Source organism: Pleurodeles waltl, chromosome 9 (assembly GCF_031143425.1).
Source record: "Pleurodeles waltl isolate 20211129_DDA chromosome 9, aPleWal1.hap1.20221129, whole genome shotgun sequence".
NCBI classification, from domain to species: Eukaryota; Metazoa; Chordata; class Amphibia; order Caudata; family Salamandridae; genus Pleurodeles; species Pleurodeles waltl.
This window is the reverse complement of record NC_090448.1, coordinates 1,101,977,476-1,102,004,540: the sequence shown is the minus strand read 5'-3', so window position 1 is coordinate 1,102,004,540 and position 27,065 is coordinate 1,101,977,476. Positions and strand designations below refer to the sequence as shown.

The window sequence follows — 27,065 nt, the reverse complement described above, 5'->3', positions numbered from 1 at the left end:
GGTAGTCAGTCATGCTTGAACCGTTTTCTTTGTTCTAACCGATTACGGTAAATTGAGTATTAATGAACTACAGTTTGAGGCAGACCATGGATATCCAGCTCTGGATAGGGTTAGGCAAAGTTTGAGATAATTGAGGTCCTTAGCCAACATTAATATGAGGTAGACTATCATCGGCCAATTGATAGATTGCATTTTCTTGTTTTGCTCTAAGGACTGCCTTACTTCAGAGGTTAAAGTTGTTTTGCCTGTAATAAAGTTGTGGTGGACACTCTATGTGAATAGTAAAGGGGGAGTGTGGCCTGTGGAACTCGGTTCCAGCACATTGTGATAGAACTGGTCAACGTGAGGAGATTATTGATGGACTGTGTGACCTAAGCCTGTGTGTGTTTAGTATGGTAGAGAGAAGGTAGAGACGGTTTACTGTATCCAATATGTTGGCTGCAACAAGGTGGATAATTAGTCAGAGTTTTTGTCAAGGATCTGTAAAGTGTTATTGACTAATTGTACGGTGACTGATATTTGTATGGAATATTGACTAACAGCATTGTTGGAAGTATGTATGAAATTAATAGTTGGTTGAAGTGTATTTGGTGCAGATGATACAATAGGCATGGCTAGTGGGTTCTAGGAATATCTGAATATTTGCAAGGCCTCAAATGGTTAGGGACTGTAAGGGATGTCATGTAGGCATGTTCTGATATAGGTGAGGGATGCGGTTTAGTTTGGTATTGAACTCCGTGTTTCTTTGATGCTTTCTATTTTATTTAGAATGATACTGATTGATGTGGAGATGAATAATGGTCTACTGTATTTCAAATGTATATAACAAAATCAATATATTCTTACTTTTAAAAATCCATGGCCTACCTATAAGTTGTTTTCTTGCAGAAATTATACATTTACTATGGCCAGTGACTTTAACCAAGTTAAGGTAGGTATGCCGAGGTGAAGTAAGTCTCAAATAATATAAAAATGTAATCAATAACATTGTTTTGCATGGACGTTTAACAGAGTCTTGGAGAACATCTAATCTAAAACTACTGTATTTTCTAATATTCAATTTCGAAAAAAGGTCATAGATGAATGTCCATTTTTATGGAAGTCAGAATAGGTCTTGGAAAATGTTTGCTAACTGTTAAAAAAAAAAAAGATTGTTAAAAATGTGTTTGAAACACAGGGATTTCTGAATGTTGTGACAATATTACAAGATTTATATGCTCCAGAAGAGAATCATTTAACACAGAAGCAAGATTAGAGGCTACAAAGAAATCTTTTAGAGTTAATCTTGACCCTTTGGTGCAGAAAAATTCCTCTAAAAGTGCTAGGGGTGAATAACTGGGGTCATGTAGCACCTTAAGCGAAGGCCCTCACAAACAAGTGTGATCTGCTGCCGCTTCCCGTTTGATGAATTCTCGATCAAATAGGAAATCTAAGATATGTACAAAAGGGCCGCATATCATTGCACCAAATAAGTCAGCCTTGCATAAGGGCCCGGTTTTAAATAATGGGACTCCTACTGATAGGGAAGGTCTGCTGTTGGGAATAGAAGACAGGCTGCTTTCTCACTGTAAGGATATTATGGCAGACATGGAGCACCATTTGGCATCTACACTAATATGATTAATAGCAGATTGTCTGATGTGGAATCTTTGGTTAAGTCCTGTGTCAGTTCACTGGATCGTATGGCCCACACTGAGGCCACTTCCGTGTTCCCCTTGCTGGAGTAGTAAGATAACGTCAACTAACTCAGGAAAGGGTGGCCAATAAACCTCAGAATCTTTAACCCTAGGTCCAGGTGCCTCAAGTGAACCCACAGTTTTAGCTATTGGGAAGAATGTTAGGAGGGGTGCTACAACTACACCGCTTAGGGGCTAATCATTGACAACAGTCCCCAGCAAGATACCTGTAGTTCCAGCACTTAGTCTCCCACCATAATCAGTTCCTTATGTAGCCATTCTAGCAGGACCCCCTCCACTACCCCCTTTTAAATATGAGTCATGGTACGAACTTGGACATAAGTGTGTGCATTGGATTAGCACCACAGCTAGCTCCATCACAGCCAATATTTTGTTCCAGAATATAATTTATGATCAGACGAGTCAGCTGGGTTGGGCAATTGAAAAAGTCAATAGAGGGGTATTGTGTGGTTTTCAATGTTTGTGATCGTGATCTGGTGGGAAAAAAGTTTGAGGAGTCATGGTCGTAAGGGACTGATGCCTCATGCTATTAATGTTTTACCATTACGTTACTTTTATAGACCCGGCCATAATATCCGACCCAACATGAGCGGGCTGAACCAAAGAGGCCCTGGCGTTAACTCTGTCAGTCGTAGATCTGTAGCTCTGCATAGAGACAACAACTTAATGGGTCTGAACGAGTACTGGCCTAGTAGCTTCCCTGACCTGATGACTAGCCGGGGGTGTGAGGGTGATCCTGTGTCAACTAATGTGGATTGGAGGAAGGGGAACCAGTTTGGTTGTTTAAGTGATCTGAATGCAAAGGATTGACTGGGTCAAGATTGTCTTATATGGGATGATGTTAAAACCCCCCTCACCCCCCACCCCACCCACCCCCGAAGTGCTAAGAACTCGAAAATAGAACTCTTGCCGGCAGCGACTAATAGCCCTCCAATAAGTGAGATAGTGGCTGCTCCTGTGATCCAAGCCATACACAGGGTACCCAGAGGGAAAAATGGATTCGGGCATTTTATTAGTATTATTTCATGGAACATTGCTGGGCTGCACAATAAGCTGATTCTGCAGGATTGGCTAGATCTCATTGCTTCTTATAACATAATAGGTCAACAGGAAATGTGGAAAGTTTTGGAAAATCATATAGATGGGTTCTCCTATCAAACTAAGGCAAGCCCGTCGTTCACAGGAAGAGCTAAGTGGGGCTTGGTTACATACATCGCCAACACTTTCCCTGGGAAAGTGATTACGTTTGTTCACAATTCTCCATACTTTAATTTACTTTTTTGAGATATTCGTGAAGATTGGAATTTGATGATAATTAATTTCTATAACAACTGTTTTGATAGGGGGAGAACCGAGGTGGTCAGTGACCTCGATATGGCTTTTGAGTTAATGATGTGATCACCCTAAACCACTACGCCTCCTTTGGGTAAGAGATTTTAATGCACATTATTGCCCTATTAGTGGGAAGGTAGTTTGTGGTTTGGAAGATATCCAGAATGAACCATTTACTCATTTTAGGCATGGCCCCTATGGTTCAGCCTTGAATAAACTATTGGTTAAATTGGAGCTTACGATGATTAATGTGCTGAGGATTGACCAGGGGGTGTCGGTGCCATCTTTCCAGGGCAATTCTGGTGTTTCAACAATTGATTATCCCCTTATTAGGGAGGAGCTGGCTAAAAGGGTAAGAGATGTTGTCTGTGAATTTACAGGGTATAGTGACTATGCAGCTTTGTCATGCAGCATGGGGCTTAATGCATGGGTAGTAAGGGCACCCCAGCACATATGTGTCAGGCCCCTGATGGGGAAGTAAAATGTGTATACACTTAAATGGGAGAAGGTTGATCACAATAGCTTTTTTGCCACCATTTTGACTAACTCCAAGGAGGCGGTGGCTACCTTTCTGGATCCCAGTGCTGAACCATTCCTTATTAAAAACAGCCTTCACTACTATTGCAGCAAGTATAAATCAAGCTTTAACGCATGTTCTGCGTTCTTTAAAACATGAAATCAAGGGTTGGTTTGAGGTGAGATGTTCAAAGGTACTCATAAGGTTATATTTTGTGTTGCATGCACAGCCAAGAGGTGTGCAACATGTCAAAACGGCACGGGCAAAATATGATAAGGCCCTTATAGATAGAAAGACTCAGATAAAAGAGGAAGCTGGGGAGGCACTTCAAAGGGCGAGTGAATTGAAAGAATAATACCTGATTTTGGATTGTTATTAATGCTCCATATTTTGGTGATGATCTGGACCCCACTTTGGATACCCATATATCTGGACAATCTGGATGGAACGTTTTACGGGTATTTATGATACACAGGTAGAGGCGCAGGTACCTTTGAGGGAGCTGGCACTTGGGGCACCAGGGAGTGCCAACCATCTGAGTTTTCAGTTAGAGGAAGTACAGAGGGCCCGAAGGAAAGTTGCAGGGGCAAAGCTCCTATCCCTGATCCCTGACGAGGTCTGGGTTCACGTTTTTCGCGGATGCCAAGATTTCTGGGCACCTATGATCACAAATGTGTTCAATGCTATTGCTAAGGTCAGTCCACCCTTGATCTGGAAGACATCAATTATCTGTCCCATTTTTAAAAAGGGTGATGGGTCCCTTCCAAAAAATTATAGGCCTATATTGCTCCGGTATTCCACCGTGACAGTGATGGGGCACATTTTATTGCATAGATTGGAGGACTGGGCTGAGAACAATGTTTTATGAGACACACAGTATGGTTGCAACAAAAGGACTTGGAACGATTGATGACGAACTTAACCTTTCTCTAATTATTGGAAAATATGCAGTCACAAAAAAGGGCAGTTTCTGTCATTTATGGAATAATCAGCATCATTTGACTGCATGTCACATTCAAAACTCTGGGCCATAATGACTGAGATGGGAATTGAAGAAAAAATAATTATATTTTCTAGAGAATTGTACAGGGATGCTAAGGCTTGTGTGTGATATAGTAATAAAAATGAATGCACTGAGCACTTAAAGAAGAGGAACGGGCAAGGGTACAACCTTGCCCCCTTCTTATTTACACTATATTCAAATAAGATTGATACAGTGCTAAAGTTAATTTCCCGTGACATTCCTTATGTGGGATCACCCCTATACCCATTCTATCATATGCGGACGACGCGGTCTTAATTGTAAGAACAGGCAGAGGGCTCCAAGCTTTAATAGATGATTACATCATTTTTATGCAAGAAGTTGATCTGCAAGTTAATGAGTCCAAAACATGCACTACGGTATGCGGGGTAAACCAAAGGAGACCTGTTCACGTGATAAGGAGTGCTAAGGTTATGGAGACAGCGACATTCCCGTATTTGGGCATTTTATTTGATAATAGAAATATGTGGAAACTGATGAGTTTAAACAGGGTGGCCATGTCTGAACGAGCAATGCAGGGCCTATGTAGGTTTATAAAAAAGTTAGGTTCTGAACCTATTCAAGAGATCCTAAAATTCTACGTTAGTAAATGTGTATCGGTGGCCACATAAGGGGCTGGCAGAACTCAAAAGGCATTCGCTTGTAGAACATATGTTTTTGAAAAACCTGTTAGCTGTCCCAGCAAGTTGTTTGAATGCTATTGCCCACAATGAACTGTGTATCTCTTACATTATGGATTATATCAATATGGCGCCTTTGATGCTTTGGCATGCTATATGCAAGAAAGAGGAAACGTCTTTAAACAAGCTGCCTACGAATTCAAGCGACCCAGGAAATTCCCTGGTTAGCCTATATTAGGTCGATCTGTGAGGAGATCGGTTGCCCTGGGGTGTTTAGGGAGCCGGAACCATGTGCTTGTGTCGGCAAGAAGCACATTTAGCATCTTTTTTTTTAATTTAGTCCAGTCAAAAAGAAGTAAGGAGGATAGTGTTATATTGTCAGTTCATAATAATGACCCACTCATGGAGGACTTCCGACATATTTACACCTTATACAGAATGCTCAACATAGATGTGTTCTGACTAGGTTTCCTTTCAGTTTTTTGCCCCTCATGCTTGGTTTCCCCGAAAACTGTTTTAATCAGGCGGACTTAAGCATAGGTCCATGTGATGACCAGTCCGCACTACTGACGTTGCACATAATGTTCTTTTGCACACTTTATGGGGTCCCAAGAAAGCAGTTTTTAATTCCGATTCTCAGAAGCACAGACAGACATTGTAAGCAAGCGCTGTTATTTTTACAAACTTTAGATATTAGATAGCCCATTGGTATGTAGGACAGTAGCCTGTTCTGTATGCTAGGCAATGATAATTCAGAGAATGGCGCTGTTTTAGGACATGCTTTGCATGTGTGTCAAGTGGCTTTTTTTAATATGTACTTTAAATTCTATTGGTGCTTTTAATGTTTTTGTTATGCCTATTCTGATGTTTAGTTGAATGTTTTGTATCAAATACACTTTTATGTTACAGAAATGGAGCACAATAGGTATTTTGACTGACTGAATACATTTACTCGAGTTAGATGATTGTTTTCTCTTCTGTTCAAGAGTTCATTAATAAAAATGTGGATTTATACCCTTTATAGATTACATTTAATGTGGACAGATTAATGGGCCAGCAGGTAGATTAAAGAATGGTAAAGCACCTAGGCTTGATTGTTCTCTATATAATTTTCTATTTAATATTAAATAGTTCTTGTTCCCAAATTCTTTCAATTATGTGATATTTTGCACAGAAGTCCTGACATTCTTTTAATGTTTAGCTAAATTATTCACTTTGAGATCTGAAAACATTTTACCTAGATTTAAGATCACCAACAAATATGGTTCCTCAAAAGGGAGGCTTAATTTTTGACTGTGCGAGGATGAGTTTTAATATTATTAAAAAATCTTCTAAGATTAAATCCCTCAGGGCCTGGGGTGAAAGTGTGGGTAGGAGGGTTGTTGGCAGGGGGGGATTATATTTGTTCTTTGTTTTCTTTGTTTTCAGATGGTATAAGTCTACACACACTGCACGTTTTGCTGCATGCATTCTCCTCTACGTACAATACTCGCACTTTACCTACATCCCATGATCAGGTCTCAGATGCTTCTAAAGGTTGCCCACTATCTGCAACTTGAGTCAACACATGGCTCTCGATTCTAACCCACTGTTTCTATGTGTGCTTCACCCTCATGACATGGAATGTCAATGGTCTGAACAACCATATACAACGGTGGGCAGTTCTAAGATTTGTGAAACGTCACTCTCCAGCTGCCCTGCTATTGCTGGAGTCCCACCTCATGGGCACTAAGAGACCACTTTGTGCCCATTATTGCTATGATACAGTGTACCATGCTGGACATACCAGAGGGTCCAGTGCGGTGGCATTCCTCCTACATTGCGCATTTCCTTTTGCTGTCTCCTGTTTGCAGTCTCTTTGGTCAGAAACACTGTAGTTGAGGGATCCCTCAAAGACAACCATTATACCTTTATAAGTGTTTACGTCCCTCCTTTGCTGGCCAAATCCTCCTTTAAAGTACTGACGGTGGCGGTGCTGCAGCTACCCCTGCGTGTCACCATGATTGGGGATGACTGTAATTACATCATGACTCCTGAAGTAGACTTTGCCGGACCTATAGGGAGGAGAGGTGGAACTGGGGGTGAGTTGCGCAACTGCGCTGACCTGTTGGGGCTCTGTGACACAAGGTGGACATGAAATCCGAAAGCTCTGGCTTATATTCATGTCTGCAGCACCCAAAACTAAGTCTCATTGATTTTCTGAGGCTCCCTGCCTCCAGCTTTATCCGTACAACCTGTTTATACATTATACCCCGGGGCACATCTGATTTTGCCTTTATGGAGCAGGCCCTTGTCCCATCTGATCGATGGATGCCCGGGGTTTAGCTGATTTACACAACATCTGGCTCAGAAGGTGAGGGCTTTCCTGGACGCTAAAAAAGAAAAGCGGATTCACTTGGTATGCTATGGGTTGCTGGGAAAGGGGATACCTTGCAGGGCATTGACAGGTCGTATCTGAGAGGTAAAGGAGGAAACACTGCCAGCTATCCAGGTTGGAAACCAGCATTATGGCCCTAGAGCAAGACAACCAAAGACAGCAGACTATACAGGTGCCTAGCTCTTGAGAGCACTTCCCTTAGACAGTTCTCTCTCAAAGAGGCTCACCATTGTTGGTTGGCCTCAAAGAGCAGAGGTTATGAATGGGGGTACAAGTCGAGTAAATTGTTGTCCTGGATGGCAATAAGAGGAACAGCCACCCATATGGCCTCACACCTTATTGTTGATGGTGGAAGGAAACTCGGAGTCGACAGATATTGCAGCTGCATTTATGGATTATTACCACTCTCTTTATTCAACAAATAAGTGCCCCTTGCGGGAAGCTTCTATTTCACTCTTTGAGGATCTTCATCTGCCGAAGATGCACCCAGTGACTGAGTGGAGCTCAACCAGCACGTCACACAGGAAGAGATTGAAGAAGCCCTGAAAGATATGAATCCCAGTAAAACCTCTGACCGAGATGGCGATCCCATTGAATATTATTGCAGCGTCCAACCTCTCTTCCACCCTTTTTTACATACGTACCAAGAAGCGATTGAGAGATGCAAGTTTCCTCCGGTGCTGGATTTGGCAACCATTGTGATGCTCCCGAAACCTGGGAGACTGCCAAACAAGAGTTTCTCTTTTCGCCCAATCTCCCTCATAAATGCAGACATTAAAATATATGTTAAGGATTTGGCAAAAGAGCCATGTGGTTTCATCCCTCACGGAAGCACCAGACTCTGCAATTACAGGGTCCAAATAGTCCTACCACGTCTCTATGATCTGAAAGAACCCAGCACCTTAATGCTCATAGATGTAGAGAAGGCCTTCAATTTGGTGAACTGGACTTTTATTGAGAAAGTACTACAAAAGAAATAGGATTTGGACCAAGGTTTGTCCAGATACTTTATACTCACCCACAGTCCCAAGTATGGGTCAACAGTACTCTCATTTCACCATTCCCGATTTGCAGATGCACCAGACAAGGATGTCCCTTATTCATCCCCCTTTTTGCTGTGGCCATAGTGCCCTTAGCGGTGTATACCTGGATTCAGAGTGACACTCAGGTCTAAGGATTTGGCTGGGGAATAGTGACAAAGCATCAGATTACACTAAACACAGAAGATATCCTTCTGTTTCTATCACGTTCTTCACTTACAGAACCCTGCATGACCCTGATGCTGACTCTTTATGAGGAGGCCTTTGGTGTAACGGGTAACTGGGCCAAGCCCCTCCTGGTTCCATTGAAAGGATACAGGGATGCGGTGGACTGGCAATCATTGCTGCCGATCTATAGGCTTAGCTTCCATTGTTTGGGAATTCATATAGCTCTTGTGCCTACTTTGGCCTCTATTCTGAACTTGCAACCCCTGATGTTTAGGATGAGAACGGACCTCACCAAATGGGCCAAACTTCCATACAAGGCAGGTACAAGGTACAAGGCAGGTTAGGCAGGATAGCCCTATTTAAAACGATGTTGCTGCTGCATGTGTTGTACCTTCTCAAGAATTTCCCCCTATTCACCCCCTACATTTAGGGCAAGGAATTGATCGATAATATTTGTTCCCTTCTTTGGCAGAACCAGCCCTCCAATTTGGCCTTTGACAAATGCATAAAATAGCCATAGGATGGGGGAGGAGGGGCTCTGCAAGGTGACTATACAGTTATACTAATGGGCGGCATAGATACTGGTTATCAATGATTGTTTGAGTAGTGGGAGGCACAGCCCTGCCTTCTGTTGGAAGTAGCACTGGTGGGAGAGGATGCTAATTTGAGGTTGCTCTATGGAGACCCTGTTCTGCAAACCCTCCTCGAACTTACTAGGGTAGTCTTGCTTGCATGGCAATTTGCATATGTAAGCGGAAGATTATGCTCAGAAAACCCTTGTGTCAGAGAAAATGGCAGCAACACATGGAAGCCCTTGAAGGTTTTTATGGGTGGGATCTTATTGGCAGTAGTAGATCTTTGCCAATGGGTACAAATTAAATAATTTTGGGATTTCCAAACCTAGTCTGATTTGCATAATCTCAGTTTTATTGACACTTAAAAGTATGCTATGAAAGTCATGTCCCACCGGAATTCTCTTACAAATATACCAAAATACAGCCCACTCGAAGCAAAGATCCTAATGGGTCCTTTAGGGAAAGGGGGAAGTATCGCCTATATACAGACCTCTGGTGATCAACTCCACAGATCTCTTATCGAAATGTAAAATATGTTGTTAGGAATGGTTGGAACACTAGATGACAATGTCTGGAGAGATACCTGTATGTCTCATGGCTCTGACTTATAGAAGCTTAAATACCTACACATGAACAATTTTACACCCCTGAGGCTATAGCAAGCTAACAGATTTTATGAACCCATCTGTTTCTGTTGTCCTGAGAAGTGGAGTAATTTTTTTTCACATAGTTTTGGGATGTCCTCGTATTATGCTGTAATGACGGAGGATTTTTTCTTCTCTCTCTATCATGGGTCCTAGGAGGAGTATTGGACACCTCCCCCGTCATTGCACTACTGGGTATTATGGAGAATCTTGGAGGGGGGGCGAGGAGATTGTTCTTTTGTGGGACTATACTCACTAAAAGAGCCATTGCCAGACACTGAAGATCAGCAAGTGTCCCATCCATGGTCACATGGTGGACATCAATGGGCAGATGTGCCAAATTAGAGCCGGCAGTCCTCAGAAATGTAAGAAAGTTTGGGGGAAATTGTGGGCATAGTATAGTTTGGCTTAACGTATACTTGGACCAATAGTGGGGGATGCTTGTGGTCAAGATGTCTTTACTATGCTAGCAGTGTGTATACTGTTGTTGTTTTGTTTTCCTTCAAAATAATACATTTTGACTATTAAAACAAATCCTTCAGGACTGCTTTACAATCAATGCTTAAAAAATCATTTAATGCAAATTATAGCTGAAAATTGGAACATGCTAAGGAGTCGTGTAGTGCTTGGTGGAATGGAATCTGACCCACTTATGGTTTACCTAGAGCTAATGTTTTTACAGCCACTCATTATGACTTATTATGGTCTTCTCTAATTTCATTTTTATCTGAATCTAAAATTCTATGTAACCTTGATGGTGTTGGTAGGGAGAGCTGTAGAAGTTCTCAAACCTCCCTAAGCTTGGTAAAGTATGCGTGCTTCATTTATATCTATATTCTCATTAATTTGACTGTTTTTACAGTCAACGTTTTTAGAATTACTATTATCAACATATTTTAAAAATTATTTTTAGTTGTGGAAGCTTTATATTAATGCAGTCAAAGTCCCAGATGGCATCAGGGCAACTCACATGTATATAGTTTACAATACAGTATGTGCAAGAGATGCATAAGATGTAACAGTACCTGATACACGAGTGATGAGGTAGAATGTGAGCTTGCATTGTCATTACATCAGCTACTTAATGATCTAAAGAGGCTCATGGGACGCAAAGTGCATCTTTGTACTACAAATTCCTTGGTTTTGATGTATATCCTTGGAGATAAAACTTGCTAGACAGTGAGGAAATACAAGTATTGACATCTCTGAAGTAAGTACGATTTCAGGGACTGCTAAAATAAGATAAGGTGAGGGTATTGAGTAGTCTGATGGACAGTGGCAAGGATTTACAAATCTGAGGTGCATGCCATCACAGGGAACAGGCAGTGGATGAACGTTTTCCTAAAGTGATTGCTCTCTAGGCAAGGTTAGTTTTGCTACTGGCCCTGGGGGAGCCTTTGTGAGAGATACATTTAGTTATTCAGTTATAGTATCTTTTAGATTAGAAAAACTGTTTTATAAATACCTCGTGCCTGAATTGCACATCACTTTAATGGGAAGAGGACCAGTGTGATATGATAATATTTGCAATAATTTGACTGAAGCCTAGATGCTGCATGCAGAACCACTACTAGGCTTGTAGTCAGAGTGGGAATCAAGAACGCATTGCACAGCATTGTTAAGTAATTTGGTGGTAGGAAGGGGATGAGGTAGCAGGGAAGTCTGAGTTGGTAAAAAGCCCCATTAGCCAAAATTTTCAAATGTTTCAAAATTCAGTTTTCTGTGTTATGAAACTTTCAGATCTGGCAACTCAGCATAAGGTTCAATCACATATCTCCAATTTTCATTCATTTTGAAGTCAGTCGACTAATGCCACGAACAGATGTACACTGGGTAAGTGACATTTTCCGTTCGATGGCATGTGTAGCTGCAGATACACATGCTGTGCATAGACTAATAAGCAGTTATCTCCCCAAAAAGCAGTGGTTCAGCCTGTAGGAGTTGAAGTAGTTTGAAATAATGTTCTTAGTACAGCTTGACCTACTGTTGCCTGTTGTGCAGTTAACACATCTACACAGTAGTGCTTGGTAAATGTATGAGGCGTAGACCATGTTGCTGCCTTACATATTTCGTTCATTGGAATATTTCCTAGAAAGGCCATGGTAGCACCTTTCTTTCTGGTTGAGTGTGCCTTTGGTGTAATAGGCAGTTCTCTTTTAGCTTTAAGATAGCAGGTTTGAATGCACTTAACTATCCATCTAGCAATGCCTTGTTTTGAAATAGGATTTCCTGTATGAGGTTTTTGAAAGGCGACAAATAGTTGTTTTGTCTTTCGAATTAGTTTTGTTCTGTCAATGTAGTACATTAGTGCTCTTTTGATGTCTAATGTATGTAGTGCTCTTTCAGCTACAGAATCTGGCTGTGGGAAGAACACTGGTAATTCTACCGTTTGATTCAAGTGGAACGTGAGATTACTTTTGGTAAAAATTTAGGATTGGTCCGTAGAACAACTTTATTTTTGTGTATTTGATAAATGGTTCTTGAATGGTAAATGCTTGAATCTCACTCACTCTTCTTAGAGATGTGATGGCAATTAAAAATGCAACTTTCCACGTTAAGTATTGCATATCACAAGAGTGCAAGGGCTCAAAAGGTGGACCCATAAGTCGTGTTAAGACAATGTTGAGGTTCCATGAAGGAACTGGTGGTGTTCTTGGTGGTATAATTCTCTTTAGGCCTTCCATAAATGCTTTTATGACTGGTATCCTAAATAATGAAGTTGAGTGCGTATTTTGCAGGTAAGCTGAAATTGCCGTAAGATGTATTTTAATGGAAGAGAAAGCTAGTTTAGATTTTTGCAAATGTAGTAAGTATCCTACTATCTCTTTTGCAGATGCGTGTAAAGGTTGAATTTGATTATTATGGCAGTAATAAATAAATCTTTTCCACTTATTTGCATAACAGTGTCTAGTGGTAGGTTTTCTAGCCTGTTTTATGACCTCCATACATTCCTGTGTGAGGTCTAAGTGCCCGAATTCTAGGATTTCAGGAGCCAAATTGCTAGATTCAGCGATGCTGGATTTGGATGTCTGATCTGTTTGTGTTGTGTTAACAGATCTGGTCTGTTTGGCAGTTTGATATGAGGTACTACTGAAAGGTCTAGTAGTGTTGTGTACCAAGGTTGCCTTGCCCATGTTGGTGCTATTAGTATGAGTTTGAGTTTGTTTTGACTCAACTTGTTTACTAGATATGGAAGAAGTGGGAGAGGGGGAAAAGCGTATGCAAATATCCCTGACCAGTTCATCCATAGTGCATTGCCCTGAGACTGATGTTGTGGGTACCTGGATGCGAAGTTTTGGCATTTTGAGTTTTCTTTTGTTGCAAATAGATCTATTTGTGGCGTTCCCCACATTTTGAAGTAAGTGTTCAGTATTTGGGGGTGAATTTCCCATTCGTGGATCTGTTGGTGATCCCGAGAGAGATTGTCTGCTAACTGATTCTGAATCCCTGGAATAAATTGTGCTATTAGGCGAATGTGGTTGTGAATCGCCCAATGCCATATTTTTTGTGTTAGGAGACACAACTGTGTCGAGTGTGTTCCTCCTAGTTTGTTTAGGTAATACATTGTTGTCATGTTGTCTGTTTTGACAAGAGTGTATTTGTGGGTTAATATGGGTTGAAATGCTTTCAGAGCTAGAAACACCGCTAACAGTTCTAAGTGGTTTATATGAAACTGTTTTTGCTGAATGTTCCATTGTCCTTGGATGCTGTGCTGATTGAGGTGTGCTCCCCACCCTGTCATGGATGCATCTGTTGTTATTACGCATTGTGGCACTGGGTCTTGAAAAGGCCGCCCTTGGTTTAAATTTATACTGTTCCACCATTGAAGCGAGATGTATGTTTGGCGGTCTATCAACACCAGATCTAGAAGTTGACCCTGTGCTTGTGACCACTGTGATGCTAGGCACTGTTGTAAGGGCCGCATGTGCAACCTTGCGTTTGGGACAATGGCTATGCATGAGGACATCATGCCTAGGAGTCTCATTACTAATTTGACCTGTATCATCTGGTTTGGATACATGGCTTGTATTACATTTTGGAATGTTTGGACTCTTTGTGGACTTGGAGTGGCAATCCCTTTTACTGTGTTGATTGTTGCTCCTAGGTATTGCTGTGTTTGACAGGGCAGAAGGTGTGACTTTGAGTAATTGATTGAGAAACCTAGTTTGTGTAGGGTTTCTATGACGTAATGTGTGTGTCGTGAACACTGTTTTTGCGTGTTGGTTTTGATTAACCAATCATCTAGGTACGGGAACACATGTATTTGCTGCCTTCTGATATGTGCAGCTACTACTGCTAGACATTTTGTAAAAACTCTTGGTGCAGTTGTTATTCCGAATGGCAACACTTTGAATTGGTAATGTATCCCTTGGAATACAAACCTTAGGTACTTTCTGTGTGAAGGATGTATTGGTATATGGAAATATGCATCCTTTAGATCCAGTGTTGTCATATAGTCTTGTTGTTTGAGCAGTGGGATTACTTCTTGTAATGTAACCATGTGAAAGTGGTCTGATTTGATGTATGTATTTAATATTCTGAGATCTAGTATAGGTCTTAGAGTTTTGTCTTTTTTGGGTATTAGAAAGTACAGTGAGTAAACTCCTGTGTTTAGTTCTTGTTTTGGTACTAATTCTATTGCCTCTTTTTGGAGCAATGCTTGAACTTCTAATCCTAGAAGATTTATATGTTGTTTCGACATACTGTGTGTTTTCGGTGGGACTGTTGGAGGGAATTCTCGAAATTCTATGCAGTAACCATACTGGATAATTGCTAGTACCCAAGTATCTGTTGTTATCTCCTCCCAATGTTTGTAAAATTGGCTTAATCTTCCCCCCACAGGTGTTATGTGATGGGTGACTTTTGAGTCACTGCTTATTTTGAGGACTTTTGGGGCTTTGGAATTTTCCTCTACCTCTTTGGAATTGTCCCCCTCTTTATTGCCCCCGAAAACGTCCCCGCTGATATTGGCTTTGGTAAGTGGGCCTTGTTTGTGATGTTGTGGTTTCTGTAGGTTGTCCTCGAAACCCTCCCCTAAAAGGTGTTTTGCGAAAGGTGCCTCTGCTCTGCGGGGAGTAGAGTGCGCCCATGTCTTTTGACGTATCAGTGTCTTTCTTGAGTTTCTCAATAGCAGTGTCGACTTCCGGCCCAAACAACTGCTGTTCATTAAATGGCATATTTAGCACGGCTTGTTGAATTTCTGGCTTGAAACCTGACGTGCGGAGCCATGCGTGCCTTCTTATTGTTATTGCAGTATTTACTGTCCTTGCAGCCGTATCTGCTACATCCATTGAAGACCATATCTGATTATTAGAGATACTTTGTCCTTCTTCCACCACTTGTTGTGCTCTTTTTTGGAACTCCTTGGGTAAGTGTTCTATCAAATGTTGCATCTCATCCCAGTGCGCTCTGTCATATCTTGCCAAAAGCGCTTGTGAATTGGCAATGCGCCATTGGTTTGCTGCTTGTGCTGCAACCCTTTTTCCTGCTGCATCAAATTTGCGACTCTCTTTGTCTGGAGGTGGTGCGTCTCCCGAGGTATGAGAGTTTGCTCTCTTACGAGCTGCCCCGACAACTACTGAGTCTGGAGTTAACTGCGTTGTAATATAAACAGGATCTGTTGGCGGTGGCTTGTATTTTTTCTCCACTCTTGGAGTTATGGCTCGGCCTTTAACAGGATCTTGAAAGATTTGTTTTGAATGTTTTAGCATTCCTGGGAGCATAGGTAGTCTTTGGTACTGGCTATGAGTGGAGGTTAGCGTGTTAAACAAGAAGTCATCCTCAATTGGTTCTGAATGCAAGGTGACGTTATGGAAAGCAGCTGCCCTTGGGATCACCTGTGTGTAAGATGTACTGTCCTCAGGAGGGGACGGCCTGGTAGGGTACGAGTCTGGGCTGTTATCCGATACTGGAGCATCGTAAAGGTCCCATGCATCGGGATCATCTTGACTCATGGCAGTATGAGTCGGGGAGTGCATCAGTGGAGGAGTTGCTACTGGTGATGTGTGCACTGATAGTGGTGGAGAAGGTGGTGGAGTTGTTTTCTTTGCCACCTTTGCCTGTGGCTCCTTGTCCTTTTCGTGAAAGGCACGTTTTCTTTTTAACTTAATTGGAGGAAGAGTGGTTATCTTCCCTGTGTCTTGATGAATGTGGAGCCTCCTTTGAGTATAGTCTGGCTCTACAGCTTGAAGTTCCTCTCCAAATCTATGTTTTTTCATTTGGGAAGCCAATCCTTGTTCCTCTGTATAGGAACCTGTTTTCGGCTCCGAGGCTGGATGTTTCGGAACCGAAACTTTTTCGGAGGTCTTTTTTGGGCTCCGAAGAAACCTTTGTAATTTTCGGCGTGGTGGTGTCTCGATGCCGAATTTGTTCGGTGCCGCTGGCAAAATTTCTCAGATTGCTGTATGGCGGTATCTCGACCGGAGTCGGATGACTTCGACAACAGCGTGCCCTTTTTCGGTGCCTTGGCTCGGTCACCGCTTGTTTGGGTTAAGCCATGGCCTGTTGGCGGTGGCGTCCCCTGGGCTTTTGTTGACTTCTCGTGAGTCTTATGTCTCGACGTCTTACTCACGGTTTTCGGCTTTTCTTCGGCCTCGAGCTCTTCAGAGTCCGACTCTTGGATAGAGAAAGCTTCCTCTTCTTCCTCGAAATGCTCTTGTTCTGTCGACGCCATCTGCAGTCTTCTGGCTCTTCGGTCTCTTAACGTCTTTCTGGACCGAAACGCTCGACAGGCCTCACAAGTATCTTCCTTGTGCTCTGGGGACAAGCACAAGTTACAGACCAGATGCTGATCCGTATACGGATACTTGTTATGGCATTTTGGACAGAAGCGGAATGGGGTCCATTCCATCAGCCTTGAATTCACACGTGGCCGGCCCGACCAGGCCCCGACGGGGATCGAAAAAACCCCAAAGGGCCACCGGAACTCTTCTAAATTCGGTGTTGATCTGTTGTAACTAACCCGATACCGAACGCAAACAATACCGACGTTTTTTCCGAGATTCTAACTAACTTTCCGACCCGAAACACGGAGCGAAAAGGAACACGTCCGAACCCGATGGCGGAAAAAAAACAATCTAAGATGGAGTCGACGCCCATGCGCAATGGAGTCGAAATGGGAGGAGTCCCTCGGTCTCGTGACTCGAAAAGACTTCTTAGAAGAAAAACAACTTGTAACACTCCGAGCCCAACACCAGATGGCGGGATGTGCACAGCATGTGTATCTGCAGCTACACATGCCATCGAACATATATATATATATAGGGATTATAGTTAGTAGGGAGTTTTTAATAAAGCCATTAGGCTTGCTTTATATATGTTAATAAGCTGACCCCCTGCTAATACAAATAGGCCATGTCACTATTTAGTTTTTTGAGCCTTTCACAAAGATAGTGGGTTTGTCTTAACTAAAACGACACCTTTTAGATTGTTACACTGCTCAACTGCACACTGTGCATGGCCTAAGGGGCGCAAAACAAGTAAAACCAGGGAAATTCACCATAGTTCTGTCAAGTAACTATAACTTTGCTAGGGCACACAACCAGGAGCAAAATCCATAAAAATATAATAAAAGCAAAGCTCACTCACACAGAAGTAGTAATTCCAAAACTGTCTGAAAATAGCATATGCTTCGGGCTGTATTGTTGCTGATCAACATATTACTTTGTCATATAATTGCACTGCTAATCCTTGGGTAAGTTGAGGTAACAACATAAAAATATCTAAACCGGACTCGTCCCTATCCTGCCACCATCGTACATCTGAGAAGGCACGAGGACCTCTCCACGATTCTTTATCTGGCTTCCGAATTTGGTTGACTTCGAAGCCTATTCTCTAACTTTTTCCACCACTACCAGAGTTTTGCAAGGCCAAACTTTGACTCGTCGGATCCCTTCCGACTCCCTCTGACGTGCCTGCAGGCCCCAAGTAACTGAGAGGCACTCCATCTGGTATGCCGCCAACGGGTTCATGCTCGGTGCCAATTAGGCCCTCTGAACCCATCACAGGCCTCTTCCACCACCCATTCTGATTCTACAACCCACACCAGTTCCTGGAACATGGACACCAATGCCGCCTCCGTTGGCACCAGAAGATGAGGTACCCACTGTGCTTTCGGCCTCCGTGGCAGTGCTGCTCCCACCGAGGCCGAGCTTGGTTTCTGTTGAACCTTATTCTTCTCCATCTGACACGCTTAAGTTTCCACCTCTGCAAGGCAGGGCTCATATCCTACATTCTTTGTTTGGGACGATAATGACTATGATGTAGGTGATGTAATGGTCAATCCAAACTGGTAATATGACCTCCAGGATGCCATTGGTCTTGACACCTCTCCTGACCCCGGCGTCATCTCACTCCCAGGCCCTGCCATAGAGGAAAGTGCCTCCTTTGCGACAGTCATTCAGAGTGTGTACAAAGTTCCCTACACCCTCAAATTAGAGGTCCTAGCTGGTAGAAGTCCTCCAGCTAGGGCAAACTAATAAAGAGCCCCTGCTGCCATTTAACAAGGCACTCAACAAAACTCTCTTAGGGGCCTGAGCCAAATATTGTTTTGGTCCCCCAATAAATTGCCAAATTGTGAGGCACTGCTGACCTCACCTTGGTGAATTACCTTTTTGTCTCAGCACCCCTTCCTAAGAGCTTGGTGGTGCAGGCTTCTACCAGTCAGAAAAATCCTAACACCTTCCCGACTACCCTCCCCTCCCCCCAGATAGGGAGTCTAAGAGAATGGTGACATCCAAAAATAAAGTATTTTCTTCCTCAGGTCTGGCCCGGCAGTCAGTTATTGTCAGTTGCCTCCAGGGCCACTTTTCCCACACTCTCCAGAATTTGGTTGCTCATTATTTCCCAGATGGACCCAGAGACCTTCGTCCTATCCTGACCCAGGCCATGCAGGATGGATGTGACCCAGCCACGTTTACAGTCCCCTGCGGTCTGGATATAACAGTTACCACTTATGAGAACAAGTGGCGCTAGCTTTGTTATTCATCTCTATGCCTGCTTGCGTGCACAAGCTTTTCAGGTAATGCCCAATCATTTCTTATATAGATGTCCTTTGACAGGACTCACCCTAGCGGCGGGGGTGGGATGGGGGTAATGTTAAGTGCTTCAAAGAGAGCAGGGCCCAGCGCAGTCCTTGGGCTTGTCTGCTCCGCTATGCCCACCACATCAGTCTTTTCATCCTTTTTTTGGCTTTGGTGAAGGTACCCCGTACAGCCACTTCACCCTCAGCAAGGTGCCTAGCACTTTCTTGGCTGGGACTGTGGCACCTATCGGACCCGTGGTCAGAGAAAGGGAGCCAGTCAGCCCACTGCCCCCCCTCCCCCCCCATTCCCATGCAGCTTCTCTTGCCATACCCTTTTAGCAGAGCACATTCACCGGGTTGTCAGGAGGATTCAATGATTTCTGCCAGGCAGGTGGGTCATAACATCAGACGAGGTGGGTCGTGCAAATTGTTCAGACGGAGGCCGCACCTTCCACCATTCCAAACAACTGATTGCGGCACCACCTGTCCATCTTGAGACAGGAAGTACAAGCCCGTGAGGCCAAAGGGACTACTGAAAGTGTGTCTGTGCCAGAAGTGGATTGTCGCTATTACTCTCGCTACTTTCTGGTACTAAAGGAGGATGGAGGACTTGGACCTGTTTTAGATTGGCACTCCCTCAACCTTTTCTTCCTGAATTACAAATGCAAAATGCTCACCCTAGCCCAGATCCTGTCAGCCCTCGACCCTGGATGGTGGCGATGGATCTGCAGTACACCTCCTTCCATATGCTCGTACTGCTGGCTAGCCTGCACTACCTGCAGTTTGTGGTGGGACAGAAGCATTTTTAGTTCCCTATACCCCTCTTTGATCTCACTAGTGCCCCTCAGATGTTCACAAAAGGGATGGTGGTGGTGGTAGCAGATCTTTGGACGTCAGGGGCCCTAGTCTATCTCCTCCTTGATGAATGGCTGTTCAAAGCTGGCTCCTGCCAGACAGTCGTCAACTACTTCCAGACAATGGTGAACCTCCTATCATCTTTGAGGTTCACTATGTGTCAAAGTCAGACTTGACTCCTCCTCAGATGCTCCTTACCATCTGATCATTTCTGAAAACGGTTCAGTTTTGTTCCTTTCCACCAAAAGAGACAGTCCCGGACATTTAGGCTATGATCCTGATCTTTCAGCCTCGGTCCTGGATTTCAGTGAGGTCAACTCCGAAGCTGCTGGGAACCATGGCCTACTGCATCCTGGTGGTCAAGCATGGCAAGTGGCATATGCAGGCTCTGCAGTGGGATCTGAAGTCTCAATGGGGCCAATGTGAATGGGACTTCTCTGACCATGTTCAGATTTTGTAGGAGACTGGAAAAGATCTGCAGTGGTGGTTACTGGACAGCAACTGAGTGAGCGTCGGACACCTCTCTCTAACTCTAGTGATGCTGACCGATGAATCGCTTTTGGGTTGGGGTGTGGCCACCTGGGAGAGGTGGAGATCAGAGAGCCCAGCTCCACATCAACTTTCTGGAGCTGAAGGCCATCCACTGGGCATTGAAAGCCTACCTTTCATCCATTAAGGGTTGGCTCATATAGGTGCTTATGGACAACACCACCACCATATGGTACTGCAACAAACTGGGCAGAGTGGAGCCATTAACCCTGTGCCACGATGCACTATGTCTCCGGAAATGCCTGAACCATCAAGTAATTTTCTTGGTAGGAAGCCACCTGGCAGAATCTTTGAATGCCAGGATGGATGAGCTCAGCTGTTGATGCCTTGCATAGCACGAGTGTCAATTGCATCTAGAAGTGCTGCAAGGTCTCTTCCATAAATGGGAAGAACCTTGGCTCAATCTATTCACCATTGCTGAGACCGCTCATTGTCAGCAGTTTGGCACATTGAAGTTTCCAAGGCATCTCTTACTAGGAAATGCATTCCACCTAGGGTGGAACTTAGGACTCCTGTATGCCTTCCCGCTGATGCCTCTTGTGTCAGAGTTCTGATGAAGATCAGGACCAACTTGGTCCAAGTCATTTTATTGGCAATGGATAGGGCACAAAGGGTGTGGTATCCAGAGCTCCTGGGATTGAACAACTGAGCCCCGATCAGACTGTACTTCTGGAAGGATCTGCCATTGCAGTAAAGGGGCAGGGTCCTGCACCAAGGCATTCACAATCACCACCTTCATGCTTGGAGATTGAGCAGTGATAGCTGAACACTTTTGATTTTCCTTTGGAGGTGGTTGTTGGGATAAATTTGTTGCTTGGTGCTGTGCTTGGAAGACATACTCCCTCCAGGCAGTTAGCTGAATTCTTAATTGTTTGTTTTGCCCCTAGACCAGCAACGTTTAGCTCTGGGCATAGCAAAGGAGTACCTTTTGGTTCTTTTGGCTTTTTAGTGGTTGCCAGATCAACCCTCTTTGTTTAAGTCTCCAGTTGTTATGCATTTTTTTTTAGAGGTTTGCATCAGCTGTTTCCACCCCCGTTTGTGATGCCACAATGGAAACTCAAATTGGTTCTAACATTTTGATGTGAGCCCTTTTTGAGCTACTTCACAACTGTTCTTTGCGGCTTCTCACCCTTAAGACAGTGTTCCCCAATAGCATAACATTGGCACAGCACATGAGTGAGCTTCAAGCTAGTTGCGTCAACCTGCTGTACACCATATTCTTCCCAGACAATCTGGTTTTGTAGTCACAGGCATCTCTTGTGCCTAAAGGTGAGATACTATTGCTGTTGGTCACAATATCACTTTTCCTATGTTCTAGGCTCTGCCCCAACCGTCTTAGGAGGATGGACTCCATCGCTTGGATGCTGACGTCAGCACACTAGAGTAGTGCCTATATAGGCGCCGCACATCATTTCCGGAGCAGAATGCTATCAGTGCGAAGCTGCACAGTGCCACCTACTGTGGCCCAAAAGTACTGCTGAAAAGTCTTTGTACTGAGTCTGATGCCTGAGGAATATTCAAAGGTGAGGAATTTGTGTCTAGCTATTCATTACCAGAAAGAGTGTTATCAAAGGTAAGTAGCTTGTTCTTCTATATCTAGCTATCTATGCAGTCATATTTATCTATGCAACCTTCTATCTAAACAACCCTCTCTGTCTTTGCAAGCTTCTTTATTTATCATTTTCTTTCATTCCTCTCTATTTGTAATAAATCTGTAGCAAATGCAAGAAGCTGGAAGCCAACGCCCAACCAATTAGATTTTTTACATAAGACCTTTTGATTTTACTATATAATTAATTTTTTATGTTTTCAGTTAGACTTTTTCCATTTGACTCTTGTAGTGCCGTTCACATTTTCTTCCATCCACTCTAGCATGCATCACAGGAAAATGGGTCAGACCACTTCATTCCCTGTGTTATGGCCCTCTGCTCTTTCACAAGCAACACATCCATTCAGTGCCATGGACTACTATGTTAATGCATGCTTCTTTGCCGACAAGTTACTTACCTTCAGAAATGTCTTATCTGGTAGAGACATATTCTAGTTGCAGTTTCCTTACCTTTGAATATCTCCCAGAAGTCAGCCTGATCTGGAGAATTTACTGGGAAGTATCTCTGCGCGACATTAGGTGGTGTTGATCGGCTCTGCATCCGATAGGACGTCATGGGTCCAATGTAGGCACCACCCTGGCATATCGACGTCAGTTTCTTTTCACAGCTTTCTATGCCAGAAGCGCCGATCCAAGAAGAACAGTGATTTCTGGTGCATCAAATCTAAGCCACTGAAAAGGGAGTACCTGTCCCTAGAAATCACTTCGCAGGGCGGGAGGATGGGGTGGGTCAGTAAGAAATCTGCAACTAGAACACGTCTCTGCCAGGTAAGGCGTGCCTGAAGATAAGTTGCTTATTCATCTGGGAGAGACTTTTAGTTACAGATTCCTTACCTTTGAATAAATACTCAAGCAATACTATCCCCCGAGGTGGGTCTGTCAACCAAGACCACACTAGAAAGTTATGCAGGACTTAACGTGCACAGTACCCATCCATACAGACCTGGCTGTCAAGGCAGTAGTTTTTGGTGAACATGTGCAGAGATGCTTATGTAGCTGCCTGGTATCAAGGACTAGAACTCTGTGTGCTAACGCAGTGGTCACAGCTGTAGCTTAAGTAAAATCTGAATGCAAGCCCTCAGGGGGATGCTTTTTTGCCTGTGGGTAGCAGATCTTAATGCAGAGTGCGACTCATTTGGAGATAGTCCGCCTGTGCACTGCCCAACCTCTCTTCGCACGCACATAGCCGTCAAAGGGTTGGTCATCTACCCAGAATTCTTTCATATGATCAAGGTAGAATGCTAACTTTCTTTTTGGGTCCATATGGTGGAGTCTCTACACTTCCTTAGAAGGATGTGGGGGTGTGCGTAAAAAGTAGGCAAGGAGATGGATTGGCCTACATGAAAGAGCATGACTACTTTTGGCAAAAAGGAAGCCCTGGTGCAAAGCACCACTCTGTCTGGATAGTCAGAAAGGTAGGGCAGCTTATACGACAGTGCCTGCAGCTCACTCACCCTGTGGGCAGATGTAATGGCCACAAGGGAGGCTGTCTTCGAAGTGAGGAGCCTGAGAGGGTAATTGTTGAGAAGCTCGAAAGGAGCGCACATCAGAAATGTCAAAGCTAAATTGAAATCCCATTGGGGCATAATGAATGGCGATGAATGAAACATATGAGTAAGGTCTTTAAGGAACCTTTTTACAATTGGAGACTTAAAGAAGGTTGATCAGGCAACCTCAAAAGCACAGATGGCAGACAAATGACCTTTTAGAGTGCCCAAAGCAGACCCTTGCTGGGCCGAAGAAAGTATAAACAATTGAACCTCAGATGGGGGGTGGGTGGCAGAAAAGGGGTCAACAGACTTGTCTGTGCACCATGCCACAAATTCCTTCCAATGACAGGCGTATACCATTTTGTTGGAGGGACGCCTGGCTGCCAAAATTACATTACAGACTGCAGGTGGAAGGTCAAAAGCTGTCAACTGCTGCCGCTCAATCTCCGCACAAGAAGACAGAGACTGTGCAAGTTCGGGTTGAGACCTCCCCCCTTCTGCTGCAACAGAAGATCCTCCCGAAGGGGCAGTCTGAGCAAAGGATCGATGGCCATGATTAATAGCTTGGGATAGCTGACTCTTCGTGCCCAGTCTGGAGCCACAAGGATTACTTGGGCCCGGTCATTCTTGATCTTCAAAACTCTGGGCAGAAGTGGTATGGGCGGAAAGGCATACAGGAGGCCTGCGTTTCACTTGAGACGAAATGCATTGCTGAGTGATTGCCGCTTTGGAAACTCCAATGCGCAATGCTGCAGACACAGTGTGTTCTCTGTGGAGGCGAATACATCTAACCAAGGCTCTCCCTACTGCTGACAGACCTTGCGCAACCCCCAGATGGAGACACCATTTGTGATCAACCAAGCATTGTTGGCTGAGTTTGTCCACTCTGGCGTTCAGATGATGAACCACCGGGGAAATGCCCTGTTGTTTCAACCACATTCAGAGGTGCAGAGACTCTTGTCAAAGGGTCCACAACCCCACCCTGCTGGTTGCAGTGCCACATGGAGATGCTTTTGTCTGTGAACACCTGCACTACCTTCCCTTAGAGAGAGAGAGAGAGAGAGAGAGAGAGAGAGAAGAAATGCTTTCACTGCTAGTCTAATTGCCTGGAGGTTTAGCAGGATGATGTGGAGTCTGGACTCTGTTGGAGACCAGATGCTTCTGATCTCTGCCTCGCCCAGTTGGCTGCCCAATCCCAGGAGTGATGCATCTGTTGCTACTGTAAGATTGGGTCGGGAAGGGACAGGGATCTGTCTCTGACCCAATTGTGGTTTGTTATCCACCACTGCAGATCCTTTGCAGTTCCCTCTGAGATCTGGAACAGGTTGGAGAGATTCACCTGATGCTGCACCAACTAGAACTTCAGGTCCCATTGCAGTGCTCGCATATGCCATCTGGCATGTATTACCAGCAGAATGCCATCAGGCCCAGCAGCCTCAGAATCATTCTCACCGATCCACGAGGTCTGTGGGTCCCACATCCTCAACCACGCTGAAGCTGGGCAGCATGCATGGCTCAGTGGCTGGGCGAGATTGGATGTAGGATGTGTCCCTTCTGTTGCAACGAAAAGGAGACTGATGGGGAGAAGGGGCCGCCATGAGACCGAAGGACCTGGCCACAGCCCGAGAATCTTTGAAGCACTTGAGTGCTAAGTCTGCTTTCTCTCCGAAGAGGCTGGTGCCATCCAAGGACATGTCCATAATATTGGATTGGACATCCCCTGAAAACCCAGATGTCCTCAACCAGGCATGGCCCTTCAAGGACACTGTCAAAGCAAGTGCTCTGCCCAGTGAGTCGGTCCTGTCCAGTCCACGTGGAATTGAGAACTTGGCTGTTTCCCTCCCGGCAGTAACAGCTGGGAGAGTACAGCCCAGGCCTCCTCCAGGACCTTTGGAAGCACGTGGGCAACCGTGTCCCAAAACATATGGGAGTAACGTCCCGAAAGGCATACAGTGTTTACAGACCACAATGCTAGGCTGGGTTAAGAAAACATCTTCTTCCAAAATGAGTCCAGCCTCTTGGATTCCCTATCCAGAGGTTCAGAAGGGAATGGCCCATGGGAGGGTGAGGCTTGGAAACCAAGCTCTCAGGGGTGGGATGTTGCGTCAGGAATGATGGGTCACCCAACGATCGCGGTGGGCAATTGTCCTGTTCACAGGAACCCCTGTGCTGGGTTTGAACCAGTTACATGACTTCTGTAAGGGCTTCACTGAGATGGAGCAGGCTATCTGAGGAGGAAGCTCCAGGGTGAAGCATCTTTGTCACGAGGTTGGTCCTGACTTCCACTAAAGGCAGCTAAAGGTCCAGGACCTCGGCTGCCCTCCGCACCATCATCGAATATGAATCTCACTCCTCCGTAGCCACGGTATGGGGAGAAAGCATACCAGTGTCTGTAGAGGTGTCCAGGCCACTGGCCTTACCCAGGTCCGTATGCCAGTCCATAGGGTCTTGGAGCTGGTATTCTATAGATTCCAGTGACTCCTCCCATTCCTCACTGTACCCTAGCCCATAGGAATAAGGCTCAGGATCCGATATAGGGAGCACGGGCCCTGTCGGAATCAGTCATATGACGCCTAACCGACTCCATATTGGAGTCACCAGTGAGGATGGGGACGGTGCCACTGGCAATATTGGAACTGGTGCTGGGGAAGGTCGAAGAGGTATGACTGGTGCCTGCTTGGATCCACGGGTGCCCCTCGGTGCCGAGGCTGGAGATGCCAGCACAGAACCCAAAGGGGCCCCTTCCGCCCCCACTGGAATTGATGGCTCTCCAGCAGGGCTGGACTGCCCTAAAATTAGATGCATGGCCTAATGAAACTTGCATCTTTGGGCAGGGGTCACTCTGGCTCCTGGAAACTCAGGGAGGCGCAGAATCGGCCCAGACACAGGCTCCTCAGAAGGAGATTTAGAGCGATCATGCTCCCTCTCTCTCGTCAGCCTACAAATGAGGGGAAGTCAAAGATTGTTTGGCCTTCTTTGACTTCTTCTTGCACCACAACTTACCCAACTGTTCCAGGAACTTGGAGTGGGACGAAGAAGAGTGGGGACTCCACGACCCATCCCAAGCCCTTTCTCTCGACCGAGGCTGGGACTTAAGCGGAGTCGAGCAATGGGCCGCCATCAGCCTTTAGATGCACAGCCCGCCAGTCGAAGCACGACTAGGGGTTGAGGTCGTGCTCCAAACACCAAAGGCACACAAGGCGCGGATCCATGATGGACATCGGCAGATGGCAGGATCCGCAATGCTTGAGACTGGTCCTACGGGAAGACATCCTTGACACACCAGGAGTAGAATACTCAAAAAATCATTGACAAGTAATCGAAACAAGGCCTGTCAAAGTGACAGAGGGTAGCTCTTTCCTCAGATCATCGTTGGCTGGCTGAGAAAAAGAGAACTGATCTGAGCATGCCGGGGTGGTGCCTATATAGGGCCCACGATGTCAAATCCGGGCTGAGCCGATCAACGCCACCCAGCAAGGGTATTGCTCCGGAAAAATCTCCAGATCCAGACTGACACCTGGGGGAAAT

At 44.7% G+C, this 27,065-nt stretch overlaps 1 protein-coding gene across 3 annotated transcripts in view; it reads right to left on the bottom strand.

The window, feature by feature from the left end:
• The window catches only part of SMOC1 (SPARC related modular calcium binding 1), a 613,105-nt gene that overhangs the window by 54,735 nt on the left and 531,305 nt on the right, over window positions 1–27,065 (bottom strand). The window lies entirely within an intron of this gene.